We start from the raw sequence: 23,964 nt of genomic DNA on the forward strand, positions 1-23,964 counted from the left end.
ACAGGGTTAGATGTCTCCTGAGATAAGAATGCAAATGCAAATGGATGCAAGTATTGTTTATTTTAGTGCAGCATGGTCAGTTGCACTGGGCTGAGCTCTGGTCTGGCCTGAGACTATCATACTCATCACATTTGTGAGCAAATGCAAATTGGACATGAGATTTCTAAAGGATTACTATTTTATGGCTGAGTTGGAGTTTTTTTGGGAGGGGTGAGGAGAAGGTGTTTGTTTTTTGGTTTAGACAAATTACTTAGGAGCTGAGAGAGCTCCTTTCACTTACATTTTCTTTTCAGTCTGATTCAAGTTATCACATTTTAATACTGATGCAAACTAATGAGTTGGTTTTCACTTCTGTCATCCACAAACCCCTATGTTTATAATACTACAAGTATATTAATGGATAGTTTTAATGATATATATATATATATATATATATATATTTCTGTCAGGATCCTCTAAATTACCTTTGCTACCACAAGGCACAAAATGATGATGTATTTCAGTGAACAGAACAAGGTAGGTTACACGTCTAATGCACATAAATTCTTTGTTCTAAAAACATCAAGGCCTTTGATACAGTACAGTGCTTTCCAAGAGACTTGCTAATAAAACTTAAACCAGTGAGAAGGAAAAAGCTTCCTGACACTGCCTACCCTTATCACATTCCCTCTGCCCACTTGCTGCTCTCCCTGAGGTGGCATGGCTTGATGCAGTCATTTTGAACCCAAGTACCACATGAAATTCTGAGGACAAAATCACCCAAACAGAATGTGTTTGAAAAGTTTCATATTTCAAACAAATTAACTCTGGAGGATTTTTAAGTGCTTTTCTTTTTTGAAAAAGCTACCCTAAATGTACTTTCTCCTTGATGCCCATTTCCTCTTCAAATGATTGGCTGGCTTCCTGCTGCTGTTTCCGCCCCAACACTAATCGGTTGAGCACTCTGTCATTCTCCCAGTGGTTTGCTGCTCTGTTCCCATCCAGAAGCTAATATTCCCAGTAGCAGACTGACAGAGATTTCAGAGCAATAAACTCTTAGAGCATGAACTGCAGACCCTGAAAAAAAGAAGGCAAATGTTTTATCCAGTCATCGTAATTACAGCCAAGAAACCTGAAGTAAAAGAATGTTATGGTTACAAAGTCAGCAGTGGAAGTTAGGAAATTCCAGAACTAAAGTTATTCATGCAACCTTAATTCAGCCACCTCAGGGGAAAAAAATAGTATGTGATTTGTCTCACACGTCACCTTAATAGAGCTCCCTTTGCTAGATATTCACCAGGCTGCTGTGTTGCGTCCAAATCCACTGCACCTGTGTGCTCTAAGATTCCCTGGGTCTAAGTAGGATGGAACATGTATCTCTTCCTGTGGCCTCTCTGGCACTTTTCCTGGGCACTGGCACACTGTCTGTTACTCTTGCAAAGAAATGGGACTGATATGGTCTGGCTACCGTAGGTCCCCAGAACCATTGCTTACCCCTCAGACTTCCCAGTTGCTCTCCCAGAACTTCAATCATGTGCACGCTCTAGGTTTACTGTTTAACTCCTCAGTGGAACATGACAGTGAAAGCAATAGACTTTGCATAGGATTCTAAAACAAATTATTCTTTACTCACATAGCATATGAGACATGCAGATCTAGATAAAATAATAAACACAGCTATTGATGTTCCTTGCCTCGGTCTCCTCAGAGTTCTGTCAGCACCTGGAGGTTGTGAGGGGACAGAGCATGCTCAGTATAGATAGAATTTTTGGAGAAATTAGCGGCCAAGTCTGGAAAGTCTCTATTGAGCATGTGTGAACTGAGATTCTTCAGAGGCTTATAACTTCACCAGATCTGAGCAGATTTTTACAGGGATGGCAAAAAGGGCATCCCTAACGCCAGGGAAGCCCTCCCCTTCACCCCTCACGCCCAAATTCCAAGTCCCAGCTCCAAAGCACAGAGGGATGTGCTAGAACCTCTCAATCAAATGGTTGTAAGTAATTTTTAACATGGGGAAACAACATATTTTCCTTAACTTCCTTGGAAACAGATTAACTGTTTTAGCTGATGAAGCTTAAAAAAGCAACCTGAGGCAGAGGAAGCATAGAAAATTTCTGCCCAAATGGTTAAAGTATAGCAAAGTACAAAAGCAACTGAAAACAGGGACTTCTAATGGAAGTGTGAAGCAACCTTAAGGCAGTGCTAACAGCTGCACTTATAAATACTTCACAGTTGTATAGTGGCTTGTATAGTTGTATAGTGTATCTAAGAACATCAGACCGCTTAACTGACATTATTTAAGCCTCACAACACCTCTGTGAGAGAGGGCCATGCAAAACTTTTGTTAAGACAGCTTACCTGCTTTCCTGTCTTAATAGAAACACTGCCATGTTCAGGTAAAGTTCACAAACCTGAGCCTAGTCAAATCAGTTTTGAGTTTATGGCTTTAAGCTTCCCATTTCAATATGAAACCAGGTGAATCTCCGTGCTTTTGACTGAGGTTCACTTTGTGTTTTTCTTTGCTGGGACCTGAAATGCAACAAGTAAGAACCTATAGGAACCGCCAAGAAAATAAGTTTACTTTTTAATCGCTGCTTACTTTTCAGTTAGCATGCTGCTGCTTTGTTTGGCAAAATTCTATAATGTACTGTTCAAATTTAGTCACGTTTTAATTTCACTAACTTGGAGTCTGAAAAAATAAACAGCCCTCTCAGATTCCCAAAGGTCAAGGGAGTAGATAGTTCTGAATGAATATGAAACCAAGTGATTGTGATATAGTATTATAGGAGTTATTACATCCAAACCTGGTCATCACGTACAAAGTTAATAAGTACCTGGTGATATTTCCTGGTGACTACCCTCTATACTCTCTGATATAGTTCTTTGGTGATTACATAAATGGAAAGGCATCTTTGTTAATGAAAGCTACTACTACTAATAAAAAATAATAATGGCATCCAAGCTGCGCTGTGTATAAACTTACATTGTGCCAAAAGAACATAAAAGAATAACAGATCCTCTACATTCTTTCTCCATCTTCGGGGAATGTCTTTTGAACTTATTAGATATTAAAAAGTGGCTGGACTGCTGATAAAGGGACTTTAAATATACTCACTAATCATCTGAACCAAATTATGGATTCCATCACAACTGAGGCAACATAGTTCACTGACAGAAAAATTAATGAAATTCATGTCAGAATCAAGACAGGTAGAATTAGCTTTCCATTGGTGGTAAATTGTACTGAATTGCGCAAATGTCACCAGTTGAGCTGTTTTGGGTTTTTTAAGTTATAAAGCGGTAGCAAGATTTTCACTTTCAAAAGGCCAAAATATTTCTCAATAGTTTATATATGTTTTGTGGAAAGTGTTATTTCAGGTCCTTTGGAAAAATGATCATCCTTGCTTGGGCAGAACCAAAGTATTGGAGATGCTGAATGTTGATTTTAGTACAGCGTGAACCTGAAAATGAAAAACTATCCGAGGCACCATGGCTGGAATTTTCAAAGCACCAGAGGAGTTGGGTGCTAGCCCAGACTAGGTGTTCTTGCCATCAAAATTAAAAATACAGGGCTATATTCTCCTCTGTGGTAGGTCAGCATAGCTGCATTCAGTGCAGCTGACCATCTCGCCGGTTATCTATGCCATGTGATCAGAAAGTCTCCGTTTATTACAGGTATTTAAAACTGGGGAAGAGGGAATAAATTCCAAATTAGAGGGACCTTCATGGTGAATGAACTACTAGCAGCTTCCTTTCTTATATGTTAACTATGCTTCAGCTTGAGAAGAGGTACCCATATAATCTAGTTTCTTCTTTTAATATTTTACAAGTAATGTTATTCACCCACATGAGTGAGGATTGTATTATCCACCCCTAAACTTTGTAGGGAAGGGAGGAGCATGAAATAGATTGGTATTTGTTGGAGAGAGAGTATTGTTTGGGTTTGACTCCATCTTTGGTTGGTTATCTTTTGGTTGTGAAACGAGTGATAATCAATTGGGTTTACTTTCCATGTACATGGCAAAACAAACTAAAGCCTGGGAGAGCTGCTTACTCCTGTGTGTATGAAGTATAAATCTAAATAAACAAAATCACAGAATAAATAGCAAATAATCAAAGACTTTGATTGTGAACAACTGGATTAAGTTTGCATAGAATTTTCCAAACATCTCAAATAACAAACACATTTGTAATAATAGCCTATTTGCAGATAGAAACACAAATGGGAAAAAGATCTGTATTGGTTGAATTATTTGATACCACCTATCCACTCATATTTAATCATAGTCCAATCTAATGCTTCAGCCCAAGTGGTGGTGGTCAGAGAATGGGGTTCTTCAGCTCTGAAGATCACTTGGGTGTGACTCGTGAGGGGACCATAATTATAATTGCTTGAAAGATTTTTTTTTAAAAAAAATACCTTCTAATCACAAGTGGATATGACGATAAGGTAATGCAATGCTTACACTGAAAAATTATTGACGTGCTTCTGTTCATTGGCGACTGACTCCTGGGCATCATTCACTTCAGACTTTTAATAATTTGCAGTAGCAATGAGGCTTGGGCTACAAAAAGACAAAACACCAACTTTGTATCTATTCCTGCATTCCATGGCCAGGCAACGGACTACAAGGAGGAAAGCAGACTGTTTAATACAGCCAAACATGGCCCTCCTCTACTCTGCCCTGCTACATTCCCGCTGAAAATATGAGAATTTTAATAAAAGTGGAGAGAATAATATACCAACATAATCCAAACCAGAGTCTTGAAATTGTCATGAGAGATTAATTGATCTGAGGAGTTTTGCATTCAATAAAGAAATATCCAAATCAGGATTTTTCAGGAAAGGAGAGGGGAGGAGGGAAAAAAAACAGATGTTCAAGTGTTCATTACCCAAATCTTTGCGGGAAGTGATTGAATAGAATTACCTACAAAGAGAATGTGGCATTTTAACATTAGAGAATCATGTTACTCATGGCAGGTGACATCTATCTCCTTGACGGAGACTGTATCTCAAAAGTACATTCACAGAGCTGTCTATAAATTCAAATAAACCCTGCAATTTAATTTTCAACGTATCCATATGTTTGAGAATCAAGCCTTCAGCAGCTGAGAACAGTTTGTGTTGATATTACTGTATGCAGTGAATAAGGAAGAAACAATGCAGTGCCGCCGGAGCTATAGCCAGGTTTGGCAGGGGGCTGCAGGAAGAATGGACATGTCCCAGTGTTCTGGGTCTAATTCAAGATCCCGTGAATAGAATTTCCCAGAAGTTCATCCTTTCTTGTTTGGTCAAATGCAACATTTTTCATGGTTTAGAGAAACTATGTCATTACTTAGTTAGGAACACAAAGGATCAAATGTGTCATTGTGTACTGTGGAAATGCAGCCAAGAATCCTCCTTAAAAGTAGAATAAAATAAAATAAAATAAAACCTTTCATTCTTCTAGGGAGGAAAAAAAACAGTAAAATGTGCATTCACTTCAAGTCCTGGGTATATATTTTGAGTGTATCTGATTTGTTATATTGTTGTGCAAGAGAGAGCAACACCTGAGACAGCTGCTGCAACAAAAGGAAAAATGCATTATGGTTTGTTTTTTTAAAAAAAACCCCGACATCTCCAAAATAAGTCTTATTTCTTTGTCCATGGCTGATTGTGTTGCTGCTAATGAAAAATGATATCGTTATAAAAACTAGATGGGGCTGAGAGAGGAAAATCTTACAAAGCAGCCACCTGAAATTCTGAACAAACAAGTAAAGGTTTTAACTATGAGGATTCATTTGCTGTTCTGGAATGTGATTGGTACTGTAGCTTGACAAACGTGTATCCTCTCTGTGGCCCTAATCCCACAATCTATCTGAATGGTCAGACCCTTGCACCTGCGTGGAATTCCATTAAGTTTATGGGGGTTTCACATGAGTGCAAAGGTGCCAGCCATGCAGTTAGGGGTAATTTTATGCATTCTAACGGTTAGTAGTTGGATGCAGAATTTGGATCTGGGTATCAAACAATTCAAAGTTTGGGGCTTTTTTCATCCAGGATTTTGGTGTGAGTCAATCTCTTTTGGGAACTAGGATGAAATTCTGCTCTTGATCATGCTATCTTAAATAACAAGGATAGAAGTTGACTCTGCTGTTCATTCTTTAATATCAAGGATCTGGATGGTGACTCAAACTACAGCCTGTTCAGGGAAGGTAGAAGTAAGAACTCCCCTCCAACCTGGACTAGGGCTACCTAGACCTTCGTTCTGGGCACACTGGAGAATGCAGGGCAGCCTATCCACTCACTTATTCCCTGAGGCATGTGGATGTGGAGTAGGCTGTGTATAGGCAGAATTTTGGTTCGACCCGCTGATCAGAGTAACTGAGCCAGAGTTGTGGGCTGTAATTAATTTCTGGCATAGGCCATTGGTAAATAGTATTCCCTAGGGGCAAAGAGGGCTGAATTGTGACTCAGAGGAGTGTGTCTGAGAGACAAGGCCTCTCAGAATTACTCCAGAGTCGAGCCTAGAGTTGCAATCTAGGCCAAAGGAAGTATGACATCTGTTCAGAAAACGATGGCATATACATTGAAGTTTGAAACTAGGGAGTTAACCAAGCTTTTTATCAAGTTAGCATAAGCCACCTTTCCTGTCTCTGTGGAATCAGTGAGCTTCCAAGTATCGTTTGTCACTGCCTTACAAATAAAAGTTCTAAAACATGAAATAACTCATTTCAGAAACTGCATAATTTATCAAACTGTGTGGAATTTTCCCCCCACTGGAAAATTTCAACTTTTTATAGGAAAAAAAAAGAAAAGAAACAAAAAGAAAATATGAACAATGAACATTTTTGACGGAACACTAAGTATGTTTGTTTTTCCAGTGAAAATAGAAAATTTTGAGGAAAGCAGACACTTTCTTCTAAAAACTTTGTCTAATCAAAAACTCAATTTTCCACTAAAAAAGGGTTTGATAGAAAAATTTCAACTAGAACTAATAGTTTAGAGCTGCAATGAAAATAAACTTAACTTTTTGCGTGAATACAGTTTTACAACAGTGTAATAGACTTAGACCCAAATCCATGTCCTTGGAGTTCTCCTGAAATATGTGGGGGTTCTGCTGACCTTCTGATGCCCTCCATAGTGGAACTGAGCATGTACCTCATTCAGTTACGTGTCTGGCATTCTTAGCTGGAGTCATGGTTACCTCCCCCAGACAGCATGGGAAGCAAAACCACTTCAGAAAAGGGTGGTGATTCATTCTGGAAAAGTTACTCTGAGAAAAGACTTGTCTTTATCTCGTACCAGCACATCCACTGCAAGACTAAAGATCTAAAGGCTCCCTGATAATGGAGTGAGGATAGAAAAGTTAGTAATTACTGCAGGCTACATTCAGTTGGTTTGGAAGGGTTGGATTCTGTGTAAATCTCTCGCCAAGAATGTGACCTCCATATTGGCAAGAAGCTAAATGGGATGCCCAAGAGTCTTCAGGGGCATTTGCTTTTGGGCTGATCCCAACATCTAGAAAGGAGTAGACATTGTGTAAAGCAGTGGAGTACTGTGCTCAGAGAGCTCAAAAAAGAGCAGGCAGGAAAAAGAAAACAAAATGTCAGAAATGGGTAATGATCTGAAAATGAGAGAAGAAAACCAAACTCTTTTCAAACTGTAGACACGTAAAAGAGAAAATGTTGGGGGAGCAGTAGAAAGAAGGAAATGGTGAGCTTGGCCAGTACAGTCCTTAAGGGCAGAATACCTCTGAGTTTTGTTTTGTTTCCTGTCTCTATCCACTGATAGCGAGGCACAATGTCTGCTATACTGGGGATGCACAAGGGAGTATGGGCCAAATTTCCTCTGGGTCCTTAAAGTAAATTGAACTGCCTGGATGTAATTGCAAGGAGAATTTAGCCACAATTTCAATGTGTTTGTGATATTTCATATTTTATACGTTTAAAGGATACCAGAACTATTTGGGGGATTCCTATTCATTGCTGAATCTGAGATATTCCATTTATTTCCATTTATATAAACAATTGGCCTAAGATAAATGTTGCAAAATTTATGAAGTGGAATGTGCTTATTCTCTTTTTGTGCTGCCAGCAATTTTTGCCCCTTGCATTTTGTCACCTGCATTTAAACATTTTTGCTCCATTTGCCACACTAGTTCACAGCTCTTAATCTTTGAAGGTCCAAAATGTGGGATGCAACGTAGGACAAATATCCAACCAAGGAACACAACCAAAAAATTATTCCTACAGGAAACTTAATATCCAGTGGGATTCGCCCCTTTAGCATATTTACCTCTTTCTATAACTTTACTTTCACAATTGGTTATTTCTGATTTAAGTAATTCTCAACAATAAAAACGAGGTGGGACACCAAATTTGTATGAAACATTGGGAATTTGGGGTCTAAAATGAGGGATGTTTGAGTGAAATGCTCTAGTTTGAATCTAAAGAGGAGCTCTTCAAAATAGAGGGAAGCTAAATGAGTATCCCTTGTAGTAACAACCTCCCATTACCATTGATTGTTTAGCATGGAGAACAGGTCTGTTCTTGAGGTTCAACGTGGTTAGCTCTTTTCATCAGAGGCAGCCGTGGGCTGTTTAAACTGAGGACTCTACATGGGAAAAGTGTAGCCACCTGCTGTCATTTCATTGTTGATTCCATGATACACAAAAGTGCCAATGCTATTTTCCAGTGCTTAGTGCCATACTAAGCTATTTCCATTCTGCAAACTTTTCTGAGCTGACAGAGATTAAAAGTCCTTGTGTATGATAACTTTTATCCACAAAATATAGATCTAATAAGGATGGGTGGGGACCACATATTTCACTCTCTCTCTCTTTCTCTCCCCCCAAACAGAAGAGCATTAGTACTATAGAATGTTTTCCAAGCGTAATTCTTAGTTTAATATTTAAGATGGGATTTCACTGTGTAGATCCAATCAATGCATTTTCTGTGTTATAAATCAGGACCCTAAATACAGACAGTGGGGCATATGTTGAAGAATAAATGTGAAGATAAATACTAGCATGTTATCCTACTTTTATCAGCACCGGTAGTTATTGTTAAGTCTTGGGATCAGAACTTGAACTGGTGTAGTTTTGCGTAGCTCCATTTAAATGAATGAAACAATACTGATTTACACCAGTTTGGAGACCTGGCCCTTGAATTTGAAGTTTAAATATAAATTCATTTGCCCACTTCTTATCTGGTGTCAGGTAAAAGGTTTCCGTTGTGAAATAGCTGCAGAATGCATTTTCTCCTTGCACACATCTGCCACAATAACTTGCTAGGACACTTTAAAAACAAAAAACAACCCACTCTTGGATTATCTCTGAAGAATGTAGTAAATTTTGGCCACAGAAAACATTTCCTTTGATCTCAAGTTCTATTTTAATCAAACGCAACTTCTGACTTTCTCCAATTTTCACCAGCCAGAATCACAATGATACATGGGAATTCTCTGAGTTTTTTTGTTTTGTTTTCAAAACCAGCTTGTAATTGAAAAACGAGGGAGCAAATGTTAAAAAAATAAATATGCAGTTGTGTTACTTTGAAAATTTATTGCACAGCTGGGGGCATTTAAAGAACTTAATTAACAAGCTCCAGCCTTAACATGCTCTCTCTTTAAGGAAAAAAAAATCATGGTTAAGGTTTGTCCAATTAAATTTTAGGAGGGTTTGTTGATAAAAAAAGGGGGGGGGGCTCTGATTGTGAGCTTACAGTTTAGAAAGAGAAGGTCCAGAATAATGAAAACTTGCAAGCTGATTAATTCAATGGAAAGCTGTTCTGTGCATAGTTTCCACAAACTCATAAGCACTTGAGCATTTTTAGCCCAAATTTAATTATAGCCTTTGATAATCAGGCTTCGCTCAAAAGAAATCCCCTTCTTCCCATAATACTTGATGATGTAATGCTCTATTATAACTCAGAGCTCTTCCCGCACCCTCCCCAAAAACAAGCCGTCTTCATGTCAATGGAAAAAAAGGTGACCTCTTCCTAGAGTTTTACATTTCGCGATCCGCAAGCTGATATAGATCATCTGGGGGTATTATTTGCTACTGGCTGAAAACAGCTAATAAAAGCCCAGTTCAAAGCTGTCTATTTCATACTGGGGGGTGGAGGGGATGTTATTCTGACATCATTGCTCTGAATGAGCAGCCTGTAGTTCATACAGTATACGCTCCCCTGGAATGACAAATTTTCTGCCTTTTTCTGGGGGGATGTTCAGGCAAAGGGGGAAAAATGCATAAGGGAAGCAAAGAAAATTCATTTGTATAAGCTTGCCCCCCTACTGTGGAATTTTCAATTATATATATCTAATTATGGCTGTCAGTTGATGAATTGAGAAAAGACATTTTTTGTCCCCCCTCCTTTTTTTTGTCTCTTCGTCATCTCTTCTGTTAGAATGATTATAGCACACTTACACAACTAATTGCCTTACTGCTTATTAGTGATACAATTATGCAGGCCAGGCGCCTTGTGTGAACAACCATCTGCAGAGGGAAAAAAAAGTGACACTATTCAAAACTATCCATAATTTAACCAATGTTATTCCAATGCACTGAGCTCAAACAATTGTTGGGCCTTCATATTTCATACCCAGCCTGGCAAAAAGAGGGTTGAGGTTTTTTCTTTCTTTTCTTTATTTTTTCCTCTCTCTCTCTCTCTCTCTGTTTCTCTGTGCACTGATTCACCTCTTTAGACCCACTGTGAATTGGAAAGAAAGGAGGAGAAAAAGAGTGCTTCAAATGTCAACAGAAAGGGAGGAAGTGAAGCATGGCTAATGCCCATTCCTCCTGCGGGTAATTTTTCTTCAATTTTTATACTAATAGGCATTTTGTATGCTTTACAAATAGTTGAGAAAGTGCAGATGTTCCAGCCACAGAAATGTGTGTGTTTTTCTCAGCTTTTAAATGGTTTTAAAGCATCTGATGGACAATACAGAGCTGTGTGGACTGTTTCCAGTTAATGTCACTGGTTCTTAAGATAATATGAAGTGAGTGTGTCTCTAAATCTTGGCTTCTGTAATACTGTAGTACATAGCAGAAACCAAACAGGTGAAAACTCAGAAGATTGAAGGGGGTGTTGCTTTGACTTGCACAAGCCCAGCTGATTAATTAAAGTCAAAATGTAAAAGACGTTGCTTTTAAGTAACCAACTTCAAGGCAATATTTAGAATGGCTACTAAGGGGGAAATAGCCTTATTTTGTCATTTATCTAGGCTTTCCAACTGCATTTTCTTGTGTATGGCTCCAGTATGTCATTGCACTGTCACTGCATATTGGGAATAACTAGGCTCACATGAAGGGAGAGAACAGCTATGTGACCCAGTGTGCAACAATTCTTTGCAAGCAGCTTGGCATTTTAAGAAACTTCCAAAGTAGAGTCAGGCCAGAGCTGCGAAATTTGCATCCAGTATCTAAGTTCTCTCTGAAGTTCACAGATGTTCCCATATAGAAGGCCTCGTCCTGATCTCACATAGGAATAGAATTCCATTGATTTCGATAGTTACTCCACAATGTAAGAGAGAGTGAGTCGGGATCAGGTTTTTGGTTCAGCCTGTTTCGGAGGCAGGTGCCAGCTACAAATTTCAGATTTGGTCTCAATTCCAAACCCCTCAAAAATGTTGGTGTTCATCTAGGTGCAACCACTGGAAGGCTTGAAGGGGACATACACTATCCTACCATTTACTATGCTGGGAATGTCCCCCCTCAAAGCAGGACAGGATTAATGTATACTCACACCTGTTCTCATGCCCTCTTCCACAATTATTGTAGGTAGCCATATAACTGAGTTTTCTGATCCAGGGTTTTGGTTATGATGCCAGCCTGATAAATATATTTACAAGCATGTCATTTGTCTGTTAGATTTTTGATGCAGGCATCAAAGTGAGTGTGTGTCTGTTATAACGAGACCAGCTGATAGGAAAGAACTTTTTTCATCTTGAAATAGGATTCCTGCAGTTTTTCTCATGTAATCTCTAAGGGGATTAATCTAGTCTCTGAGATTTATAATGCACCATCACATGACTTCCTGGAGAGAAAATTCTGATTCAGAAGTGGGAAGACCAAGACCCTTAAAAATGACATGCTTCTAATGTGCGCCTGTCTGAGTTTTATTAGGACAGAGTTATGCGATCTGACTCACAATAATCACAGCCTGAAATGTTGATCTGCTTCTGTCTGCAGTGGCTAGGAGAAGGAGGATCTTTCCTCTCTGTTCACTACATAGAAAAGCTATATTTTTCTAACATAAAAATATGAGAATTTTAGCCTCATAAGTCAGTATGGCACATCCATTTGCCCCTTTGGATGAGATGTCACACTTTTTCAAGTATATAAGCAGTATCTTCGAGGTCCGTAGCTTTCTGTTCTCTGTGGCTGAGTTTATCCACTGCTGCTATTATCCACCGTGTGACTTCCTCCACATATAGTGTGTGTGGCTAGAACTTCTTGTCACAAAGTTTTCAACACTCTGAGTCCAATCACGCAATCCATCTGCACAACCACTTGCCATTGAAGTCAATGGGAATTCAGCTTGATGGTAAGGGCTGGTGTCATCTTAATGGTTTTCCTGTGTATCTCTCCAGTAGAACCTGTGTGCCCTGAATGCCCATAACCTCTATGTGTGTCTTTCCCCACTACTCGGGTAGCCACTAAACTAATTTTGCGTCATTCTGGACTTAAGCCCTTGTCTCAGAGGAGTAATGGTGGCTAGGGTAAACCCACAAAATACTTCTGAATTTTCAAATGCCTTGTATTTCTGGCTGTTGAAACCCAATGCTGCCACCTTAAAAAACTTGGTAGCCCTTTGAAGAAGCTTTACATGTTTACCTCATCGCAGGGGTGTGAGTTTGTAACTGTCATTGTTCTTGATCTCTCCCCAGATGTACTACAATTGCAGTGTTGCCAACTTTTGCAACTTTATTGCAAGTCCGGTGATATTTGATGTTTTTTTCTTAAAGTTCCAGCTCACGAAGTCATGTTTGGTGAAAATATCAGCTTTCATCTTACGTAAAAGTAAGTTGCTAGCTGTTGTGCTTATGGAGACATCCTTAAATACATGACCCAACTGTACCGTAAAGGATCACAACTCAAAAGGCAAATTAAACTTTTTGTTTTAAGATTTTGTGATTTTACGTCAAATTTGTGGGTCCTGACTTATGATTTTTGAATGGTTGAGTTGGTAGTGCTGCATTTGACAGTACACTATCGTGCATGTGAGAGCACATAAGAGTATGTCCTATAAGTTTGTTGTATTTATTGTCATGGAACTCTGGGTTGAGCTTCAAAAATATTATCATGATTACAGATATTTGCATGATGTGTTTTAGTCAGTACTGCTGATCTAAGGAAACATCCAGTGGGTTAAATAAAAAATGACATCTACAGTACATGGCAAATGTTGGAGTGATCTGTTATTGTAGGTGGAGCTGATAGCACTTTCTATTATTAAGGTTGCCTGACACTTCCCATTATATGACCCTGTTTTCAGTTGTTTATAAACTTTATCACATTTTAACTATTTGAGTTGAAATTTTCCATGTAGGGAGTCTGCCTGAGGCTGAAATTTTTTTTGAGAATGTCAATATCATGTCACATGATGATACTTCATGGTTACCTGTAAAAATTTAATTTGATGCAGTTTTTAATTACATGATCACATACTATTTTCCCACAGGACTCCTCCCTCCTTCACTGCATAAGAGGGCCTGCTCTGGGGATGAATCAGGGTTATGGAGTGAACTGTTGTCTGTAGACCCAGCTGCATTTGCTGCTGAGATTACATTACAACTGGCTGGATGGAATCAAATTGGTCATTGGTACAAGAACATAGTTGCAAATAAGGTCGTTGAATAGCCGGCAGTCTTCTTCTTCGGTGCATGTGAGAGTCTTTGGATCTGCTGACATCACACTGCAGAACCTCCTCTTCATTGGAAGTCTTTATGTTCAATTACTGTATTAACTGCTTTAGTCTTCCTGGGGTGCCTGTGACACTGGGACATTAGGTGGTTCTGTTTTCCACGCCCCTTGCACCGCTGCCTATGTGCTGGGTATTTTTCTTTCTGCTTTTTGTGTTGCGTTCCACACTATATACATTGGACCATGTTGCCTATATTCTCAGTCACTCTGTCTCTGTCCTGCTTCCTGGGTTTCTTGATCTTGCGCCTGCCTGTGTGCTTGTGCTTTCACTATTACTTTAGTGGTTGTTATTGTTTGATCCTTTCCCTGGACAGTTCAGGTGCCTTTGGTATTTGGAGGCATTTCTATAGGGTTAGGCCTGTTTATCCTCAATAATCTCTCCTGAAACCTGAAATCACATGTTCCACAAATAATCCTAATTTAATTTTTAATGTCCCCAAAATTACACATGGATGCCAGAGTTCTCAGCTCTGTAACATAGGTATCTGCACCATCCTCAGTTTCTGGGATTTGGGTCTCTATAGTCTCATTCTGTCTAAGTCGCAGTGTTCATTAAACACTCATATAGTTGTTCCAGTGTATTGGTCATTATTCCCAGCAACAGTATCTCACTCACTTCTCATCTTTTGCCCCCCTTCCTCAAAATGAGATAGAAAATAAGGGAAAGCTTTTTACTTACCCTTTATCTCTCATGGGCAGGTCTGTGAACAGAGTCAATTGTTGTTTCCACTATTCCATGCTTGTGCAAGGTTTTTTGACTGGAAAGCCATCATTCCCAGTGGTCTGAGTTTCCTCCATGATGCCTGTTACTCTGTTTTTAGTTGCTGCTTTGTTTGCTTGTTGATCACACTCTCTTCTTTGCCGTGGGTCTCACTAGCCTGATCACTGCCACCGTATTTCATGTTCATAGTTCACATGTTGTGTCATAATATAAGAGAACTCCATGCTTGTAAAACTAAACTGGTTCTTTGTTAAGAGAACTATTTACAGAGATGCCAAAACTGCTGCTAGCATTCAAGTCCTATGCACACAGATTGACTTTCATGCTAATCAGTCTCTGATTTTGCCCTGTTTAATTAATTTGTTGTTGTAATTTAGTAATACAGAAAGCCCTATAAAATGCTAAGTGTTACTGTTTTGCCTTCAGAAAGGAAATATAACTAATTATTTAGAGGTAGCTTACAGTGTGTCAAATTGAACCAAATTTAAGGAGAAGTTGTCGCCATTCCATGTTCAAATCTACTTAAAATGAAGCAAAATGAGAAAGCCACAAGTTTGGCCTGTATGAGACTGTTAGTGTTCACAAGATTTTATAAATATGATCCTGAGAAAAAATTTGAATGCATACTTAGGTTTTCTGTGAGTGAACTTGTGGATTTTTCTGCATTTGCTTGGACAAGGAGTTTTGCTGGTTTTTGGGTGGTTGTGTGGGGCGGAAGAGTGGGGGTGTCATTGAAATGGGTATTTTTCCACAGGGAAGCTGTCTTTCATTTTTGCAGAATTTAAGACAAAAATATGAGGCAAACCCAATAAACAGTTCTTTGATTTCGTTGGAGATGAGAAATTTTTTGAGAGCCCTTATGCAAAGATGTTCTGGGGTGTGCTCCCCACAAGCAGTGTCAGTGTGAGCTGGAGGACATATGCTACAGCACAGAAAGTGGCTGGAGCAAGGCCACCCTTATAACAATCAAGAACACAGCTCCAGGCTGCTAGAAGGAAGAATGAGACCATTAGTTGCCTTTTCTTCAGCTTTGCCCTTGGAGTACAGAAATGGGTAGCCAATGACAAGTGTTTTCCTCTCTCTTGGGAGAAGAGATTAGGATGGGTACTAATTGGCGTCTCTTTGGGTTTTAGAGCAGAGCACCCAAAAGGTTGCTTTCTTTGCTATTGTTCAAGGGAACACGTTATCTGAATTACGTTCAGCTGGATCACATATTTCCGTATCTATCAACTTCTGTTACATATCACTTTATATTAACATGTATCAATCTCTATTACAAAATTAGTTACTAATGTTATTAAGAGGCTTGATCTAGTGCTAGTATATTAGGGCTAAATCCCTGCAATGGAATTATGCTAAGGAACTAGAAGGACTTGCACTAAGGTCATATCTATAGTACAAATTTGGGTTGGCACACGTTACATTGGTGTACAGCCACCAAAGTTTGTGTGTCACTTGAGCGTGTGCATACTTGGCTGCTTGAGTCAGTGCTGCACAACCTCACCAGGAGTGCTTGTGTTGATGCAAAGGGCAGTGAACCATGGGTAGGTATCCCAGTGTGCTATTCACTGCTATCTGGAGCAGTGACTTTTGGGAATTATTCAGTGTGTTGTGGATTCAGAATTGCACAGGGATCTGGAGGAGATAAGGATCAAGTTCCCAGCAAGCAACTTTCTCCATCTTCTAATGCCATCTATATCCTATAATTTTCACACCTTTTTTTTTTAAATCTGACAAACCAACATGGTACTTTTTGGTGTCTGCCATCTCTGACAGATGCATGGAGCCCACAGAGCTCTGAGCTATTCTTATGAACATTGCAAATATAAGATGCACAATTCCCCTGTATTTGCAGACTCTCAGGAAGCACCGCAACGGGGAGAGGAGGATTTCTTCAGGGATAGTTTGCTGAGGGACATAGCAAAAAAGCAATTCAAGTGGTTGATGGGCTTCCTGGAGCAGCTGCAGACGGTGGAGCATTGCTGCTGGGCCTCAGGAATGAGCACTGGCTGGTGGGATCACATTGGAAAGCAGATATAGGACAATGAGAAGTGGCTGCAGAACGTTAAGATGCAAAAGGCCACATTCTTAGATGTGTGTGCTGAGCTTACCCCAGCCCTCCAGCACAGGGACACCAGCCTGAGATCACTGACAGTGGAAGAGCCTCATTGACAGTGGAGGAGTGAGTGGCAATCACACTCTGGAAGCTTGCAACACCAAATTGCTACTGGTCAGTGGTAAATCATTTCGGAGTTGGAGAATCCACAGTGGGGGCCTTTGCCATGCAAGTGTGTAGGGCCATCAGTCATCTCCTGTTACGCAGGACTGTGACTCTTGGCAATGTGCACAGCATTGCAGCAATGGGGTTCCTGAACTGTGACGGGACTATAAATGGCACTCACCAACCTATTTTGGCATCAGAGTTTGTCACCAGACAGGGCTACCATTCTAGCTATTCAAGAATTGGTGGATCACAGGGACTCTTCACTGATATCAGTATGGGCTGATCAGGGAAGGTGCATGACCCTCACATCTTTAAGAACACAAGACCTATTCAGAAAGCTGCAAGTAGGAATATTCTTTCCTGACCGGTAGATTACCATTGTTGATATTGAAATGCCAATAATGATTCTTGAGAACCCAGCCTATCCCTTGCTCCCCTGGATCATGAAGCTGTAGTTGGTCACATTGACGGCAGCAAGGAAAGGTGCAGAATGACAGCTGAATGTGTTTTTGATAGATTGAAGGGACATTGGCGGTGTTTAGTCACTAGATTGGATCTCAGTGAGAAAAATATCTCAGCTGTTTGTTTGCTTCTGCATAATATCTGTGAGACAAAGAGGGGAAAAGCCGTAGCTAGGGTGGAGAGCAGAGGTGAAGCAGCTGTCTGCTAACTTTGAACAGCCAGACAGAAGACCCATAACAAGAGCTCAGATGCAGTGGCTGAGAGGGAGGCTTTGAAAAAGCACTTCAGCAGTCAGCAGCAGTAGTGTTCTGTGCAGGACGGTTCTCTGAGCCTGGAGCTTTGGATGCTGTTAGGAATTGTGTAGTGCTTGCTGTACATTTGTAAGTATGAGTATATGCTTCATTGAACATTTATACTGTACGTTTATAAATATGAGACTGTGTTTTACTGAAGCTATGAATTATGTGGTGCTTGCTGTGCATTTATTAATATGACAGCGAGTTTTCATGAATCAGTTAGATTTGTACCGCAATACAGCCAAATTGCTGCCCCACTGACAGACCTAACCAAAAAGAAACAGCCAAATGCCGTTCAGTGGACCGAAGAGTGTCAGAAGGCCTTTAACCAGCTTAAAGCAACACTCATGTCTGACCCTGTGCTAAGGGCCCCAGACTTTGACAAACCATTCCTAGTAACCACAGATGCGTCTGAGCGTGCTGTGGGAGCAGTTTTAATGCAGGAAGGACCAGATCAAGAATTCCACACTGTAGTGTTTCTCAGCAAGAAGCTGTCTGAGAGGGAAAGCAACTGGTCAGTCAGTGAAAAAGAATGTTACGTCTTATGTTCGCGGTCCAGGGCAGCACTGATTGCAGGATCTCGCTGAACATGTCCTCCCTAGTCCTCTTCTTTCTCCTCTCATCCGAGTCAGGCATTCTTTGAAAAGAATCTTTGAAAACTCATAGCGATCGGGGGAGGTCCTGGACTACTGGAAAAAGGCTAATGTAATGCCCATCTTTAAAAAAGGGAAGGAGGAGGATCCTGGGAACTTCACGGCAGTCAGCCTCACCTCAGTCCCTGGAAAAAATCATGGAGCAGGTTCTCAAGGTATCAATTCTGAAGCACTTAGAGGAGAGGAAAATGATCAGGAACAGTCAGCATGGATTCATCAAGTCAAGTCATGCCTGACTAATCTAATTGCCTTCTATGATGAGATAACTGACTCTGTGGTTGAGGGGAAAGCAGTGGATATGTTGTTCCTTGACTTTAGCAAAGCTTTTGACACGGTCTCCCACAGGATTCTTGCTGGTACGTTAAAGAAGTATGGGCTGTATGAATGGACGATAAGGTGGATAGAAAGCTGGCTAGATTGTCGGGCTCAATGGGTAGTAATCAATGGCTCCATGTCTAGTTGGCAGCCAGTATCAAGTGGAGTACGCCAAGGGAGTACACCAAGGGTCCTCGGGCCGGTTTTGTTCAATATCTTTATTAATGATCTGGAGGATGGTATGGATTGCACCCTCAGCAAGTTTGCAGATGACACTAAACTGGGAGGAGAGGTAGATACGCTGGAGGGTAGGGATAGGATACAGAGGGCCCTAGACAAATTAGAGGATTGGGCCAAAAGAAATCTGATGAGGTTCAATAAGGACAAGTGCAGAGTCCTGCACTTAGGACGGAAGAATCCCATGCACCGCTACAGACTAGGGACCGAATGGCTAGGCAGCAGTTCTGCAGAACAGGACCTAGGGGTTACAGCGGACGAGAGCTGGATATGAGTCAACAGTGTGCCCTTATTGCCAAGAAGGCCAATTGCATTTTGGGATGTATAAGTAGATCGAGGGACGTGATCGTTCCCCTCTATTCGACATTGGTGAGGCCTCATCTGGAGTACTGTGTCCAGTTTTGGGCCCCACACTACAAGAAGGATGTGGATAAATTGGAAAACGTCCAGCGGAGGGCAACAAAAATTATTAGGGGACTGTAACGCATGACTTACGAGGAGAGGCTGAGGGAACTGGGATTCTTTAGTCTACAGAAGAGAAGACTGAGGGGGGATTTGATAGCTGCTTTCAACTACCTGAAAGGGGGTTCCAAAGAGGATGGATCTAGACTGTTCTCAGTGGTAGCAGATGGCAGAACGAGGAGTAATGGTCTCAAGTTGCAGTGGGGAAGGTTTCGGTTGGATATGAGGAAAAACTTTTTCACTTGGAGGGTTGTGAAACACTGGAATGCGTTACCTAGGGAGGTGGTGGAATCTCCTTCCTTAGAAGTTTTTAAGGTCAGGCTTGACAAGGCCCTGGCTGGGATGCTTTAGTGGGGGATCGATCCTGCTTTGAGCAGGGGGTTGGACTAGATGACCTCCTGAGGTCCCTTCCAACCCTGATATTCTATGATACTATGATTCTGAAAGCGAGTGTGGGGGAGCTGGGGAGAAATGTCAATTGCATAAAACGATAAAATCTCAGTCCCTATTCCATGGTAAACATATAGGGCACAGGCACTGAATATTGGCACTGTTTTCCCAGGAATGGTGATTTTAGCTGATGTCTCATCCCTGAGAGTAACAGAGTCAGAGAAAGCGCAGCAGCTACTGGTGTCCTGAAGCTGCCTGGGTCCATATGCTGCTAGCCTTCAGGAAAAGATTGCAGAGAATCTCCATGAAAAATTTCATAATAATCTCTCAGGAGGATACAAGGGACATCCCAATGTACATAAATAAACTGCACCGCACCCTCCCCACCACCCCGGCCTAGCCCAAAAGGGGAATGAAAAGCAGATACCAATTCTACCTCTGTTTGTTGTACGGCTACCTCGTCTCATACAAGTAAAACAATGACAAGTCAATGCCTGTCTTTTGTTAACTTGGGGATGAGATGGGCGCCATCTTTAAATTTGAACTTTGTAAGAAAAAATGCATGCACACACTTGCTTGAATTCCCTTCCCTTTCCCTGGGCTCATCTATGCTTGACTGGTAGAGCTGGCTAGACTGCATAGGTGCTGGAATTAGAGGTGCTGGGCGTGCTGCAGTACCCCCTACCTTGAAGTGATTTCCATCATATACAGGATTTACAGTTTGGTTCATTCGCTTTCAGCACCCTCACTATACAAATTATTCCAGTACCCCTGCAAACGGGTCCTGGCTTGTGGCACAGCTGGTCACCCTGCTGCATCTCCCCTCTCTCTCTTCCTGCACCACCTCCTCCTCCCTGTTCATGGCAGTGGTCTCTGCCTTGGGCTCCAGCGAGGTATCCAGGGTGGTTTTCAAGATGCTGGTTGGATCTCCGCCAAGTGTGGCGTGTAGTTTGTAAAGCTGTCAAATCTGTGGCTCAGCATCAGATCGATTGGTGCCCTCCCTGGCAGGGCTGGATTTACACCTTATGCAGCCCTAGGCACAGCGTCTTCAGTAACCCTCCCCAGCCTACAGCTGCCCTTCGTGTTGCACACAGTTTTAGAGAGGTGAGGTGCCCCTAGAACACTGGTGCCCCCAGGCATTTGCCTACTGTGCCTAATTGGAAATCTGGCCCTGCTCCCTGGCCTTATGACATGGTGCCACAGCTCCTTCGCTTTTACATGGCACTGCTGCTGATCCCAGTTGTACCCCTTTGCCTGCATGCCCTGTGCAATCATTTTGTAGCTATCTATGTTTCCATGGCTGGCCTGCAGTTGTGCTTGCGCGGCTTCTTCTCCACGTGGGCCCAGGAGATTCAATATCTTCTGTCTGTTTCAGGCAGGTGCATGTCTAGTGCATGGAGCTGGCATGGTTGGCTGGGCAGTTGCACATAATAAGGAAAAGCAGCTAGGTATGCTGTACAAGTGGGTGATTAAGAAAGGGTATTTCAAAAATGCCTGGGGGGCTTTAGAAGGTGGAGTGGCTTCCGGTGTCTGTGACCTCTGGGTTGTAAAGTTTATAATTGTGACCAGAGCGGGATAGCTGACTGTTTGTGGTCAACACCATGTGCGGCGCAACACGTAGGCTGAAGAAGGTTGTGCCTCCCCAGACAGGCCACCATGGCCCCGCCCATGCTCCTCCCCGAAGCCCCTTCCTGCTTTCCCTTGGCCCCAGCCCAGGCAGAATGCTCCTCTTCAGTGTTGCCGGGGCAGGACTAGGGTGGCCAGGACTTGGGGTGGTTGGAGTGCCCAGCACCGAGGATCCGCAGGTGCTGGGGCTGCACCACCCAGTGCTCAGGGTGGGGAGGAGCTGGGGCTGCCCACCCTGTCTTGGGGAGGCTGGGGGCATTGGGGCACTGAGGGGGGATGGGTGCCACCCACCCTGCGCTTGGGGGCCGTGTGCCACTGGCCTGCCCGCCTAGCACTTGGGGAGGTGCTGGTGGCTTGGAGGGGGGCAGGTCCACGGGGGGAGAAGAGTCAGGGGCTAGCCTCCCCCCGCCAGAAGTTCACTCGCTTCCCATGGTCAACACGGGTCATGCAGTGTCTACACTTGCACTGCGAAGACATCAGTAGGCTGACCATGGTGCATATGTTGGCCAGGGACAAATGTGAATAAAAACACATGCACAAAAAGTAAGACCAGGTGACTTACATTGACCTAACTTTGTGGTGTAGGCCATGCCGAACGTTGAATTTAGCCTATCATTTTGTTTTCCGCCTATAATTTTTTTCCTGACAGCTGCAACAATAAACTGAAAAAACACAAATCATTGGGAGAGCAATGAAATAAGATCATCATTAAGAACATCAATTTTGGCCTAATAACTAGGGATTTGTGAAACAATTTTTTGAAAAATATTAAAACGTCCCTACTCCAAATGAGGTCATGATCTACAAGTACTTATTCCTTGTATGGGAAAAATATTTCTGATGGTAGATGACTCTTTAATTAGCATAAAAAGGCAAAAGAAGATCATCTGGTTGGAAGCTGAAACTAGATAAATTCAGACTAGTAATGTGTACATTTTTAACAGTGAGAATAATTAATCATTTGAACTGCTTACCTGGGAACATGGTGAATTTGTCATCACTTGGTCAAATTGGATAATCATCATTGTCCCTTCTGGCCTTAAAATCTATTCATTTTTTTGGATCGGGAAAAAAACTTGTATGACAAAAAGCCCCATCCTAGTCCTGGGTGTGGATATATAGAACTAGTACTTGTGTATTCCCTTAAGCAGTCCATTTGTGTGCCAGTCTCTGAGCTGGCAGCCTGTAAACCAAATAATCCAAAATTAATTTTCATGGCCCTGTAATAAATCCCTCAAAGCATTTATAATGGAAATTCTTCAAGAACTATAACACTAGCATTGCTAAAATATGCTACTATAATTAATTCTGGTTAGTCCGACATAATAATTTGGTTTCTTTTCCTTTATTTTATTTCCCCTTCGTGTTTTTCACTTTCACTTAGGACAGACCCAGTCCTGGGTCTATCTTGATCACACCAAGATAGAAAAAAGATACAGTGGCAAGTGAAATAGCTTGCTTTGCTTGAGACATTACTTACCCTGTCATTATTTTACACAACCAAATACAGTGCTGGCCGTAATCTGCTGCCTTTCAAGTAGGAATAAAATACATTACTTATGCAGCGAATGTTTTAATGTAACAAAGAGAAGGAATAAAAATGCCTTACAACAGTTTTATTAAAAACAAATTCCCACAGTAAATACATATACACTCTGGTACCATGGTGAAACAACCAAAGACATCACTGTTAAGTGCTATGGGAAGTACTTATAAATTACTTGAAATAAAAAACATTGTTGCCTGGACATCAGGGTTGAAATGCTGCAGTTTGTAATAAATTAACACAGAACTTCACTTCCCCTCCTCTAACAAAGCAGCCATTTGTCTGAATAACCCACATTCAGCTGTGAGTTATATTTTCACAACTGCAACTGCATTCATTTGCAAATCATTCTGCAGTTTTAATGCTCAAGTTTTAAATACCTTAAGAACTAATAAATAAAGCAAAGTAGAGCAAACAGTTGGCTTGTAGCCTAAAAACTGGCCTAATTTCTGGGGGTTTTCTTTTTTCCTTTTTCCCTTTCAAAGTAATTTTGCACATGTCTAAAGTTTCTTCAAACTATGTTTTGTATTTAGCCTAAATGCTCCTTTACAGGCTTCCAGTTCAGACAGAACATTTCATATTTCTATTAACTATGAAGATTTTGATCATTTGGATTTTGTATATATTTATAAGGCTTTTTGTCCCGAAGTATTTGAGTTAGTTAGAATAATTATCTGAGTTTTTTTTGAGGTTTTTCTGTTGTAATTAGCTTTTATCTATGAGGCTTAGGGAGAAAGCTTTTTTCATTTTTTAAATTGCTCCTAAACTTTATCCACAAAAAATCTCAAAAGTAAATGTCCTGTCATTTTACTAGAATTATTTTGAATATACAACAAACAGTCTGGAAGAGACTAAGACAACCTGTTGGTAAAAGGAAATGCAATACTTTTCAGGTTTTTAAATAAACAATTAACATTAATTTAATGGAAGTATTTACTTACTAAATTTGAGGTTTCAGCATTATTCTCCTCGCAAAACTGAAGTCTGATGTGTATATATGGACTGTTAGGCTTTGTTCCGCTTATTCACATTGTTTTAAATAAAACTACTGTGGACACGTTTGAAATGGCTGGTAGGGTTTCTAGTCATTTTCAGAACATGAAACCTAGAGAGGAAAGCTTCCCAGAGATTTCAATGCAGATTTAA

The 23,964-nt window shown here is 41.0% G+C and overlaps 1 long non-coding RNA gene across 2 annotated transcripts; it reads right to left on the reverse strand.

The window, feature by feature from the left end:
• Positions 1-373: 373 nt before the first annotated feature.
• On the reverse strand, positions 374-23,964 carry LOC140896541 (uncharacterized). 2 transcript variants are annotated; one of them, XR_012154571.2, is made up of 7 exons: positions 23,760-23,964; positions 22,247-22,455; positions 21,835-21,934; positions 4,446-4,544; positions 2,391-2,508; positions 1,613-1,701; positions 374-1,056 (listed from the first exon to the last, which is right to left on the reverse strand). It is a non-coding gene; the product is annotated as an uncharacterized LOC140896541 (long non-coding RNA). The 2 variants fall into 2 exon arrangements; XR_012154570.2 differs by having other exon boundaries at positions 374-1,701.

Source organism: Lepidochelys kempii, chromosome 12 (genome assembly GCF_965140285.1).
Source record: "Lepidochelys kempii isolate rLepKem1 chromosome 12, rLepKem1.hap1, whole genome shotgun sequence".
Taxonomy (NCBI): domain Eukaryota; kingdom Metazoa; phylum Chordata; order Testudines; family Cheloniidae; genus Lepidochelys; species Lepidochelys kempii.